Genomic DNA, 12,850 nt, shown 5'->3' on the forward strand with positions numbered 1-12,850 from the left:
AAGACCATGCAGGCAGAAAACCATATTTTTATTTAGGCATACCAGGGGTTGTAACACAAATACATACCTATTTCCCAGGCTCAACTGATAAGGAGGCGAGCCTGTGGCTTAGTGGCTAAGACTCCTGCCTAAGATATAATACAGCCCAGGTTCAAATCCCAGTAAGGTATGGCTAGCTGATGAGAGCTAATTAGCTCGAAATAGATCTATACTAGTCTCCCTTTATTTATTTATCAGTACAAATGCAACATATATATATATATATATATATATATATATATATATATATATATATATATATATATATATATATATATATATATACACACATACACACACACACACACACACACACACACACACACACACACACACATATATATATATATATATATATATATATATATATATATATATATATATATATATATATATATATATATATGAAAATGTGTTTAATTGCCCTTTATGGCATCCTTAAAAAAAAGAAGATAAAGATAAATTGAGCTCAACTTCTAGAAAACCCTGCAATTCTTTGGCAACATTACAGAAATGGTTTGCCTTTGCTGTCTTCAAGTTTCTTTCAAGTTAACTAGGCAATTCCTTTTATTTTACTTGACTCAAAATATCAGAGTGATATAATCACATGTAGTGCATTTGAAGATTCAAACATGTTTATCTAATTTCCAAAGAATTCATTTTTAAATTGCCTCACATTAACCAAGGACTTTTTATTTGACAAAGTGTCTAGGATGATCATTCATATGCAGACCCAAACATGCATATCCACACACACGCATACACATATACATACATTTAGTTGCTTTCATCATTTTTGCTTCTTCTTTGTTCAACCTGACTGATAAATCATCTCAACAGAAGGCAGAAAACTGACTTAATGTCCATGACACATAACAGTACTTATAGCCCTTTCGTTGATAACTGCTGCTTAAGATCTTCTCTCTGAACATGTGGGAGATTATTACATATCCACTCCACAAATCTCACTGTTGTCCTTCTCCGTCTTATGTAGATTTTTACAAGACTTTGCAGATGATGTCATGAAATTATTTAAAGTATTCATCTCATGTTCGTGTCTTGTTTGGTGTTGATATTAATCTGGGGGATCTGACCAAAAGAATTATTCTCAACATACTTTATGTGCATCCTGCTGTGAAAAAGGAAAGTCAGCATTTATTTGTTTAGGGCATAAGAGAAGCCTTAATTGCTAATTGGTAAACGGCAAAGGCAACCTGTATTGTGTGTACAGCTAGTCCTCGACTTACGATCACAATTGAGCCCCTATATTTATGTCGTTATGTGAAAATTTGTTAAGTGAGTTTTGCCCCAATTTACGACATTTCTTGCCACAGTTGTTAAGTGAATCTGGCTTCCTCATTGACTTTGCTTGTCAGGAGGTTGCAAAAAATGATCACCTGACCCTGGGACATTGCAATGGTCATAAGTATGAACCACTTGTCAAACATCTGAATTTTGATCACATGATCATGTGGCGGCTGCAAAGGTTGTAACACTGAAAAATGGTCATAAGTCACTTTTTTCAGTGCCGTTGTAACTTTGAACGATCACTAAATGAACTGTTGTAAGATAAAGCCTACTTTTACTCTATTTGTCTCTGTATGCATTAGTGGGTCTGCCAAACATCCACCATGCTCAAATCTGCATCCCAAAAAAGAGGCAGCTGCCAATGGGTTGCATTTTAACTCTTCTACAATAGCAACGTTAACTTCCATCACATCTATTACAGGCAAAAGGGTATTTCCTACAAATTTACCTTCCTGTGTAGATGCTGGGAGCCTTTGAAACAATTTAGTGCCGCAGTTGCCAGACCAATTTGAAGTATGCTTTGAATGGCTTCACTTTTAAGTCTTTGTCCTTTTTCTCCTTCTCACAGGGACAGCAGTTGAGCTTCAGGAAAGCAGCAGGAAAGGTCAAAACAATTCCCTTTCCTAAACCTGTGGCCTTACAAATGTGGAATTAGCTGCTTGCAGAAACATAATTTAGTAGGAACCAAGCAAAATAACTATACATTGCATTTTTAAAAAACAAGACTAGAAGATATTTTTATTCATTCTTTACAAAAGTTAGAGGTTATTTTTGTATTTCACCCCAGACTTCTAAATATATGACTTAAAATGTATAATTTAAAAGATGAAAATTATTCCATAATTATTTGTTTCTTTTTGTCTTAAACCAGGACTATCTAACCTCGGCAACTCTAAGACCTGTAAACTTCAACTCCCAGCTATGCTGGCTGGGGAATTCTGGGAGTCGAGGTCTGCAAGTCTTAAAGTTGCCAAGGTTGGAGACTCCGCCTTAGACTGAACCAATTCAAGATGTTTATCATTTGACCTAATTGCTAATCTGACCACTGACACCTGCCCTACAATTTATACCAACCAACTGACAAGAACATCAGAGGTTCTTGGAAAAATTGTATTTTCCCCTCCCCCTGCTTTGTTCTGAGGCCCTTCCTTCCTCTTCATGTGTCAGCAACTGATAAATTCTTGCAAAACTGAAACTGCTACTAACTGCAAGCTAATTCCCACTGCAGAGCAGGTGCAAGGCTTGGCAGTTTCTGCAACCTGATATTTTACAGATATTGAACTCTTTTACAGCCAACTACGGCAGAAAGTAGAGAGAGAATCTGAGACAACATGGCCCACTGAAAACCAAGGGTAAATACTGTATTAGCATGCTCAGGGAAGTTGAAATTTGCAAAAGTGAGAACAGAAAACGAAAGACACAATTTGAAAGTGGCAATCTTGCCCCCTCAACCCCTCCCCCCCCAAATCAACCTTTTCAGGCGGAATTGTGAGCATCAGCCACAGAATGCACATTGACAATATGAAAAACAGAAAAAGGGGTGGGGTGAGGAGCAAGTGTTGTTTGCCATCTTTCACTTGCTGCAGCTTATGCTACTATGGAAAACAAGATTGCTGGCTGAACTCCTAAAAAGAAGACTTCCTTCCTAATTGTAAATCTACCATCTCCTACTTGTAGATTTCTAATCTTGTCTTATTTGTACGCTGACTACCATGAACAGAGTTTGTTTTCTAAGCAAGTATGTGGCGAGACAAGCCAGAAGTTGTACTATCCCATGATTTCTAGCAACTATTAGTTTTACTTGTCTTTTCAACAAAACAGGGAATTTAAAAAGGACATACTGTATATTACTTTTAATATAGTTGCTGGCAGACTAAGAAGGTGATATCGAAGTCATGCTGAGCATATTGGGAGAGAAAATCCTGCAGTGTTGCAGTAGTATCTGATCCACCATTAAGGGCTAAACAAAAAACATGTGCTCAGAAGAACTATCTCTGGTAATTTTCCACTATGTGTAGGCCTCTGGAAGGAGGCTGAACCACGCTAGGAGGAAAAACAAAAGAGACAAAAGGATCTCATCACCACAATGCCAGGATGAGCAGCCAATGTAAACATGACACCAGGAACCAATAGAATGCTTGTACAGGAAGTATGACCAAATATGGTAGTGTTAAACCTGTTACAGGAAGTATGACCAAATATGGTAGTGGACCCAGGGAGGAACGGAGGACCGATGGCAGTAATGAATGGAAGGTGGCCCATGACATGATGGATCGCGCTGATCCCGTGTCCACCTCCATGGAGGTAGGAACCCCCTCAATGAATATGGGGAGGTGCAGCTTACCTCGGCCCTCCGCAGAGGAAGAGGCCGAGTCTACCAGCCATTCTGGGAAAGCTGCGTTGGGGTCGCCAACGGTGAGGGAGTTTTGACGCCGGGCAGGCATACGGGCAGTAGCGCGTGGCGGCTGCGGAGGTTGTTGTGAAGGGCGCCGGTCAGTAGGTGCGGAACGGCAAACGGCGGCAAGGTGTCCTTTTCTGCCGCATTGGTGGCAGAGAGCGGCTCTGAAACGGCATTGGGAGTGTTGGTGGTGGCCGCCACAACTGAGGCAGGAACGTCCATCTCTGGTTGATAGTGACTGCAGGCGGTCGATGGTTTGATCCACGTCAGTTCGGAACGAGGAGGCTGTAGATGGAGCATAGGTGGAGGCATTAGCCGCATAGGGAGAGGGCGGCAGGTAGGCAGATGGAGGTAGATGGCTGAGGTGGCTGAAATCCGGCGTGGATTGGTCAGCCATCTCGTAAGCCCTGGCATCGTCGACTGCAATTTTTAGGGTGAGCTCAGGGCGAGCCAGGATCCGTCGATGCAGTTTAACGTCGCGGAGGCCGTAAATGAATTGTTCTAGCAGAGCGTCGTCGAGATCGCTGAATTCGCAATGTATAGCCTCCGCACGGAGGGCTGCAATATACTGGGCGATGGTTTGGCCGTCCTTTTGAATGCAGCGACGGAAATACTGACGGCGGGCAAAACGAGATGGGGCGGGCTCGTAATGGTGTTTGAGACGGAGAATTAGCTCGTCCCACGGCAGTGCGTGGGCAGGATCCGGGGAAGCGAGAGCCCGGGCTGTGGCAAACATCTCCGGCCCGCAGTAATTCAAGAAGATTCCTCTTTTCCGTTCCATGGAGAGGCTGGTGAGGTCGTGGGCTATGAGGAAACACTCGAATCGTTCGAGAAAGGCTTCCCACGCCTCAGCCTCAGGCCGGAACGGGGAAAAGACGGCGTTGGAGGCCATTGGTGGCACCGTGTGAGGGTCCGTGTTGTCGCCCGTCCTCGTCACCAGTGTTAAATTCTTAATAAGGAGTCTGAGGCAACTGTCAGTCCAACAGGTTTATTGGAACAACAACTGGCTGACAGGAACACAACGCGGGCCGTCTGACAGCTATTTATACTTGCAGCTGTCAGACGGCTTAACCAATGAGAACTTGACAATTCTCCCGCCGGCTGGAGCCACGCCTAGGCCAATCAGAGGGCTTCCCTGAACGCCCTCTGCTGGCCAGGCTCGGCAGAACTCAACACTATTACAGGAAGTATGACCAAATATGGTAGTGTTAAACCTATGTGTAATTGTAGTATGAACCCTTTACTCCGCCCTTCCTTGTTTACCAATAAAAGAGACCCCCAGAGGCAACTCTGGGCTCCGCTTCATCCTGAGGAATCCTGTGTGGTGTCTTCACTCTCCATCTCATGAAATCGGCCCCCGGAGAAGGCCTCTGGCCTAACCGGGAAGATTGAGCCCCGGTTTTCCACACTGCAGTACTGTGAATCTCCCAAACTATTTTTGGAAAAGTTGCAAGAATTGGCCAAGATCATTGGAATTCATAGTATAGATTCCTATTGTTTCCTAATGTATAGCTAAAAAATGAATTAGATTCATTTTTAGAAAAATCTCATCCATTTTGTGATGTCACTATCTAAGCCCTCTGTATTTCCCAGAATACATATCACTGTGACATCACTGTACAAGTTATGACATGAATTATATCCGTTGCTTAAGTTAAATTACATAATGTGTTTAATTTGCATGATGATGTTGTGTTGCACTTATAACTTTATTTCTGTGTCGATTCCTATGAGCTGCTGAACGTATGAAGCAGCAGCCATTAGTTGCATAACATTTGCCCACCTGTACTGCAAATGCATACATATTGCAGAAGTTCAATTGAAGTCAAAGAGTTTTTCTTAACAAACTTGGGACAATCACTCTTTCTCAGCCACACCCACCTCCCAGGGTTATTGTTGTTGGGAAAGAAGAGAGGATGAGAAAGAAATATTAGCATGTTCACTGTTTTGAGTTACTCATAAAGTAATACAAATCTAGTAAATAAAATTTTGTTCAACTTCTGGCACTTCTTTACATAGTATGAAGAATGTAGGCACATTAAGGCCAGCAAAGAGAAATGTACTCTACGAACACATTATAATTGTTTTATTTTGATCATGATTTCATTTTTTCACAGTCTTAAGAAACCAATATACAGTATTTTTTTTACCTTTTCATGTCCAACTGGATATTATGAATGTAATTTGCATAGTATGTTCCCTTGTCTATCAAAATATATGCCTATAACAATAAATCATTTTCTGATTGGGCCATTTTCACATATATTTTTTATCACTATACTGTACCTCTGTGTCAGAAGTATTTTGGTGCCATGGTGAAATGATTAGCTGGTGATATCACTATTGCCACCCTTAGTATAAGTCTACATGATTGTTTCTTGAAATGTGATTGTTTGTATGGTTTCATGGTCAAACATTTAAAAACTGACCAAAGGTTTTGATGAAGTAGCAAAAGGGTTAAAGTAATCCCTCCAAATGAATGTGCATTTAATTTTCTTCAGCAACCAACATCTGGCATGGACCTGCATCCAAATGACTAAATTTAGATGCTTAGTCATGCAAGCTGTGATGATAAAGAAAATATAAATTAACTCATAATCCATCTCAAGTTTTAATTATAAAAAAATATTGGGTGACATATCTAGAATGGTTACAGCTTTTAGAATTAATTACTAATTTGGGTCTGCTGACCCACAAATTTTTACTGCAGCATCCTTGGGAAGAGCTACTGCAAAGATTAAGAATCACCCCCCCAAAAAATCTGTATCATCAACTGATCTGTGTGGAAAGCATTTGAATGAACTTGCCTATAAGAAAGTGACAAGAATATGGCAAGGTTTTCACTGCAGACTTTTGATCATTGAAAAAAAAAAACCAACCCAGAAAGAATACATTTTATAGCAGCCTCTCAAACTGCAGCATGAGTTGGCATGGAAGCAGACTCTCTGGTGTCAAAACGCTGGCAGAAATTCTGCAACCTCCTGGCACCTAATCTGTTGTTCTTTAGTCAGTGCTAAAGGCAAAAATGCAAACTAATTATTGAAAGTCTACAAAGCCCATTACAAAGGTTTCCTAGAAGTGATATTGCTACCAATTGATCTATTCAGTAATCTCCTGCCAAAAAAACCCTGCTTTCCATTTTAGCTTTATTAACTGGTCATGTTTCAAGGTTGTAGCATACCTCATTAGCAGCTGTACCCAAATATAGGTCTACCCAGTCTTGTGCACAATGGTGAGACAGCTTAGTGCACACAAAATTCCTGTCTATGGCGTCCTCAGAGAATTAAAATTTTAAACCTTCTCTTCAGGTTTCCTTATTCAAAATCATTACCCCAGATCCCATTTGTAGTGATAACGTGACATAGGCAGAAATTCTGCAATCTCCTAGGAGAAAACTTAATGTTTCCTTAATCAAAGCTGAAGTCAGAAATGCTGACTATTTACTGAAGGATTACAGATACCCTTATGACCTACCAAGAGAGTTGGATAGCTCTGAGTTTGCTGGAAATCTGCCAGATGCTAGATACTCAACTTTACAAAGGGTCTCCATTCTCACAGACCTTTGTATTAAGCCTTGTGAAATATTTTGCTAAATTGTTACTATCTCATCTAGTCATTGGATGTGAAGGGTATTAGGCTATGACATCTGTCACTCCATTGATGGCCAGGGTTGATCAGCTGATTTGGCTGTCTATGTGGATATCCCCTTCTTCCCTCACTGCTCCATGTACATCTTTCCCAAAGCTGCATGCTTGTTGGTAGAGGATGAACAGAATAACAGAACTGGAAGGGACCTTAGAGTTCTTCTAGTCCAACCCCCTGCTGAAGCAAGAGATCCAATGCCATTTCAGATTGATGTCTGACCAATCTCTTCTTAAAAACCATCAGTGATTGACCATCACAGGTAGGAGGAGCGTACCCTGTATATGGGATACAATTGCTGCAACTCACGTGTTAGGATCTCCATCTAATCATCTGTTTAGCTTGCTATCAATCAAGGAGCTAATTAAGAAGTCAGTTGCAACTTCATTTTAAAAACATAAGCCTAACAAGCTAGTTAGCTCAGATCTAAGCTTTGGCTCCAAGACTGCCATTAGCTTTCAAATGTGGACTTATTGAAACCCCAATAATCCTAAATGAAACCCAGACAAGTTGTACATATATAGTAGTTGTCCTGTGTCAGTGGTGGGTTGCAGGTGGTACACTCCGGTACGGGTGTACTGGAGCCTGCCTGGAGCACCAGGTACCGTTCCGGTATGGTGCTCCGGAGGACTTACCCGCCCGAGCTCCTGACCTGTCCTTTAAGCCTTTGGCACTTCCGTGCATGTGCATGGCACATATGGCGCCTGCGCGACGCTCCGCCAAGCAGCTGCTGGAATGGGATTCAGAACCCACCACTGCCCTGTATATTTAAACATTTTGATATTTTCATTTTAACCTTATGCAAAACGTTAGAGGAGCACTTTGCTGGCACAGCCGCCTTGCTGCTCTGGCAAGTCCAGAAGAAATATTGTCACTGGTTTAAGCTATGCATACAAATTTGAAAGCCTAAGTAGCTATACTGAACATTCCAGAGGACACAGATTACTCAGTGATTCAGAGAGAGCCACTTTGTTCAACAAAGTGTTCCCAAACAACCTTTATGAAGCAGTGCTTCAAGTGCTTTACTTAGACCTACATCCACAAAGATCCCTGAGTTATCTGGATATTGTAAGGGTGCTGAAAAATAGTACAGAAATATGCTACAGTATATATTAGAGAAAAGTGCATTTGAAGCAGGGATGAAATCAAATTACCTTTGCTACCAATTTGCAAATGTGAGCGCACACATGCACCCACATGCGCGGGTCCTTCTGTGCATGCACTGAACATCAAAAACAGGATGTGATGACATCTGGGCGGGTGGGTGGAGCCTCCTGCTGCCACCACTACCAGTTCACCCGAACCGGATAGAAGCGGCTGAATTGCACCACTAATTTGAGGGTAACAAAGCGAAAGTCACCTTGAAGTCAGACTTGTTTCTCCTCTTACTTAGTTTCTTGGAAAGAAGGTTCACCATTGCTTTGTTCTGCATTGGTTTTTACTACCCAGTTCAGCCTACAATCATAGACGTTCTTGGTGGTTTCTCATAAAAATTATTAACTTGGTCTTAACTTATTTACCTTTCAAGATCAATCAAGGTCAGCAACTAAAGTCTTTCATTTTCAAAAAGGTGAATTGCAAAATGATATAAACATTTGGTTGACCGAAGTTGCAACTAAGTTCAAGAAAACTTTATAGATCGATGTAGAGGTAGACACAGGCCTAGACGTAGATATAGATATGATAACAAAAACTATTACAAACTAATATAAAGTAAGGAAGAAAAAGAAAGAATGAAAAGAGAAAACAAAATGTGCAAGAAAATTTTAAAAGGTTAAAAAAAATAGAAAAAAAAGATACAAATAAGTAACTTCCAATATTATTCATACAGCAAAAAGTCCATAAGGAATTTCCAGTCACTAATAAATGTAGCGTCTTTAATCAAAAAAGTTTATCCATCTCAGCAAGATCTGTCCATTTCACCAATCATTCCTCCAAAGTGCCTAATGTCAAATCTTCCATCTCAATGCATATAATATTTCTACTATAGTAATCATATATTGATATAATCTTTCATAGTTTTTTTCTTTTTTCATTTTTTTCATTTTTTCTTTTTTTTCAAAGAGTTTTTATTTTTTTATTCTCTTACATACCATTTTAAGTATACATTCACATAATTGTTATTCTTCTTTACATTTATCATTCATATAGATTTATTATTTCATTTAATAAGTTATAATGTACAGTTTGGGTTGCTTTATTTAGTATCCCTTCCTCCTTTTGTAACTTCCTTGTTTTCCCTTTCTTTTCTCCCTCCCTCCCTTCTCTACTTTCTTCCTTCTTCCTCTCCTTCTCCTCCCTTATTCATAGTTTTTTTCCCTAACCATTTATCCATTAGTCCTAAAAGGAGAGATTCTGATTTCAGTTGAATATTAATCTTTAAAATTCTATGTATCAAATATATTGGAATCCATTTTTTAGTTTTTTTACATGTCTGCTTAAAATGATAAAATGTCCATTCAGGTTGTTTACATTTCCAACATACATGTAAACTGCCTTTATATTTTCTAGATAGTTTCCCTGTTGTCATATACTAATGATACATCATTTCATAAAAATTCTCTTTAAGATCATAACATAATGTAATTTCTTAAGTGCATATTTTCCCATTGGTCCATCTGTAATGTTATAACCAAAATTCTTAGTAAGCAAATGAAAACTTGAAATAGTCACATACTGTATATTGACTGAACTATAAAACTTAATTTGCGCAAAATACAATTCCATTCATCCATCAGTCCATTTTTTTCATCCTGGCAATAAATCCACATTGCTAAAGGACATTGTACTTTCTTAAGTAAGTATCCACATAAGTTTCATAAATTTCATTGGTTTCACCCGGTTTCTGACTTTACTGAAAATATATGAACTCTCCTTATTAATATGAAACAGATTTTCATGTCAGTTCAAAAGATTAACCTCTTCTTAGATTTTTAATTGCTGGAGAAAAATAGGTAGCTAAACTCAAATATCAATCATCACTCAGAAAACTGAATTGCCATTCAAAATCAAGTTTATTCAGTCCTTATTTATTGTTCACTTTCTCCATATAATGGAGGTTGAAGATCCTGATAATATTAAACTGGCCAGTTTCTGACAATACTTTCTGTCTGGACCGGGGATGATTAGAAAAAATGTTCTTCTGTTTAGGTTTTACAGGATCATTTGACATCTTCCTCTTCATTGCTGGGATATATGGATGTGTCATAAATCCTGAGATAAATTCTAGCTTTGTCTCTATCATAATGAATTCCTTTCTCATTTTGTAAAATTTGAAGGTCATTAAACAAATAGAATGTCAGTAGAAAATGTGTATCTATTATTTCCTCCCACAAAGCAAGGCTTTAATACATTAAATAATAGACCATGCCAGGCTTCTAATTGCATCTGGAATATTTGCTAATTAATTTTTATTTATTCTTTCGCCTTTTGCAGAGCAAAGAAAAGTGTCCTCTCCTTCAAAGGAACTACTGACATTTTAGGAATAGCCTTAGGCAGAGTCAGGTTTCCTATGTCCTCTTCCAAACAGTTTTAAAGTTTGATCCCCACAAGCATAAACAGTACAGGTAGTCCTTGACTTACAACCACAATTAAACCCAAAATTTCTATTGGTAAGGGAGAGATTTGTTAAGTAAATTAAGTCCCATTTTATAACCTTTCTTGCCATAGTTGTTAAGTGAATCACTGCATGATTAAATTAGTAACAGAGTTGTAAAGTGAATCTGGCTTCCCCATTGACTTTGCTTATTCAAAAGTTGCAAAACATGATCCTGGGACAATCATAAATGCCAGTCAGTTGCCAAGCATCCAAATTCTGATCACGTGACCACAGGGATGCTGCAATGGTGATAAATGTGAAAAAAATTATCATGTTAGTTTTTTCAGTTTTGAACAGTCACCAAATGAACTGTTGTAAAGCAAGGACAACGTGTATATTTGCAACCATCCGTAATAAACTCTTCAAAGCCAATTACAAATTGCTAAAACTGGAAACTACTTTGTATCCACGCTCTTCTGACATCTTTTCCAAAACCTAATAAGGTAAAGGTTCCCGTCCCACATATGTGCTAGTTATTCCCGACTCTAGGGGACGGTGCTCATCTCGGCTTCAAAGCGAAGAGCCAGCACTGCCCGAAGATGTCTCTATGGTCATGGGCAGCATGACTAAACACCAAAGGTACACAGAACGCTGTTACCTTCCCACCAAAGGTGGTCCTTATTTTTCTACTTGCATTTTTACATGCTTTTGAACTGCTAGGTTGGCAGAAGCTGGGACAAGTAACGGGAGCTCACTCCATTATGCAGGGATTCAAACCACCGAACTGCCGACCTTTCTGATCGACAAGCTCAGAGTCTTAGCCACTGAGCCACCGCGTCCCATAAACTTAATAAAATTGCCTTTGCAGCATTCCTCTGAAATAGCAGCTGAGTTGATTGTTTAATTGCCTTAGATTTCTAAGTCCTGTAAAAGCTACACAATGTTATTTTGAGATCAAGGTCCCTGAAACCAATGACAGTCAGAATGATTTTCCTGGAAAGTTTCCTGCATGAATGCTGCAATGGTTACTTCTGATTTATCTTCATTTATCCATAATGGGGGATAAGAATCATCAGAAATAAGTAATGTTAAGATTTTTTTAAATCTCTAAATGTCAGGATTCAAAAACAAAATTAACAATTAACATAGTATTAACATGTTCTTAACAACATATTAAAATAAACCTCAATATCCTAACATAATATTGACACAAGTTTCAATATGTTAATGATAATGTATCTATTTGCTTAATTCAAGCAATGATATATGTCCCATTCTAAATATTTCAGCCAAAATATTCTGTTTTTCAAAATATTGTTCAAAGGTTCATATACTTCCTTCTCCCTTGATATTTTTCGTCCCCTTTCTGGTTTACATTACATACACACATGCATTGGCACACATACACAAATTCATTTTGCTAATTAGAAACTCTCATATGTTTCCTTAATATCTAGGTTAGTATACAGACTGTGATGATCAAGAGATGTAAAAGATAAAAGTAATAAGGGATTTAAACAGAAAGTTCCAAATAGTTATTGCTCATTATGATTCACTGGCAGAACTAATTTTTTCTTGTTCTAGTTGTGGGATTTATGTAAGCATCTGGTAAACCATTGTGGGGAACAGATTTCTGAATGGCACAGACTTTTGGTCAGACAAGCATTAGACTTCTTTATGTTCTGTTATTATGGAATGTAAGCTTCATATTAAGACCACAACTTAGATGATGTTAAATAAAACAGTGGAGGATAAAACCAATTTCAAGATAGTAGTCTCATGTTTAGTTTATGGATTTTTTTTGAGCAGTGTTTCTTAACTTGGCAATTTGAAGAGGTGTGGATTTCAGCTCCCAGCATTCTCCAGCCAACTGAGAATTCTGGAAGTTGAAATGCACACATCTTCAAATTGCCAAGGTTGAGAAA

Source organism: Natrix helvetica (genome assembly GCF_964273705.1).
Source record: "Natrix helvetica genome assembly, chromosome: 5".
NCBI lineage: Eukaryota > Metazoa > Chordata > Lepidosauria > Squamata > Natricidae > Natrix > Natrix helvetica.